This window comes from Otolemur garnettii, unplaced genomic scaffold (assembly GCF_000181295.1).
Source record: "Otolemur garnettii isolate 467f Iridium unplaced genomic scaffold, OtoGar3 scaffold00275, whole genome shotgun sequence".
Classification (NCBI taxonomy): Eukaryota; Metazoa; Chordata; class Mammalia; order Primates; family Galagidae; genus Otolemur; species Otolemur garnettii.
Genome location: NW_003852670.1, coordinates 608,925 through 610,500, shown reverse-complemented (window position 1 = coordinate 610,500; position 1,576 = coordinate 608,925).

The following is a 1,576-nucleotide window of genomic DNA, read 5'->3' as shown; positions in this document are numbered from 1 at the left end:
AAAAAAAAAAAGTGAAAACTCACAGCTCTTATAAAACAGTAACACAAGGAAGAAAACAAAGCAACTAGGTAGTAGTCAACATCATGACCAAAACAGTATCTCAAACAAATAAGTACCATTTCTATACACTAATAATGGTAAAGCTGAGAGTCAAATCAAGAACTCAATACCATTTACGATAGCTGGTAAGAAAACAAAATAAGTAGGAATATATTTAACCAAGGAGATAGAAGATCTCTACAAGGAGAGCTACCAAACACTGATGAAAGAAATCACAGATGACATAAACAAAGGGAAAAGCATCTCATGCCCATGGATTGGAAGAATCAACATGGTAAAAGTGTCTATACTTTCCAAAGTGACTTACAGATTCAACACAATTCTCATCAAAATACCAATGTCATTTTTCATACATCTAAAATTTTAAAATCCCAAACTTCAAACGGAACCAAAAAAGAGCCAGAATAGCCAAAGCAATCCTAAGCAAAAGGAACAAATCTAGAGATATCACTCAACAAACTACACTACAAAGCTATAGTAACCACAACAGCATAATACTGGCTTTAAAGTAAAAACACTGATCAGTGGAACAGAATAGAGAATCCAAAAATACAAGCAAACAAATAAATACCTACAAAAGACTGATCATTGACAAAGCAGACAAAAACATAGACTGGACAAAGGCCACCCTATTCGATAAATGGTGCTGGGAAAATTGGGCAGCCATATAAGAAGAATGAACCTGGACCCCAATCTCTCTCACCATATGTAAAAATTAACCTAAGACGGATACACTTAAATGTAAGATTTGAAACTATAATAATTCTAGAAGAAAATGTAGGAAAAACTCTTCTGGACATTGGCAAAGGCAAAGAATTAATGACTAAAACTCCAAGTTAGGCAAGAAGAATTTCTAATTTCAGTATTAAGACCAGTTTAACCCCCATATTATTCTAAGCTACTTGCATATGTGCTACATTGATAATACATTGCTTATAGCAACTTGCTATCAGAGTAAATTATTTGAGTACTTGATAGTCTATTATAATAATTTTCTCTCGAAGTTGAGGATGCCTTTATCTTCTGTCCTCCTGCCTGGAAGCAGAGTAAAGATCACAACATGAACCTATTGCCTTACTAGGTGACAAATGGTAAAAAAAAAAAAAAAAACTATCAAAAATAGGAGACAGAGCCAGGTGCAGTGGCTCACACCTATAATCCTGGCACTCCGGAGGCTGAGGCGAGTGGATTGCTTGAGCACAGGAGTTCAAGACCAGCCAGCTCAAGAGCAAAAAGCAGCCTGTCTTTAAAAATGGCCAGGCGCTGTGATGGGTACCTCTAGTCCTAGCTACTCAGGAGGCTGAGGCAAGAAGACTGCTTGAGCCCATGAGTTTGAGGTTGCTGTGAGCTATCATGCTATGGTACTGTATGGAGGGCAACAAAGTGAGACTCTGTCTAAAAAAAAGGAGACATAATCTTAAAACTATCATCATTATAGTATAAGATCTCAAAGAGAACTAGAATTTGCAGATTTCTTTTTTTTAATTTTGCTTTCAACTGGCTTTCACTCATCTTA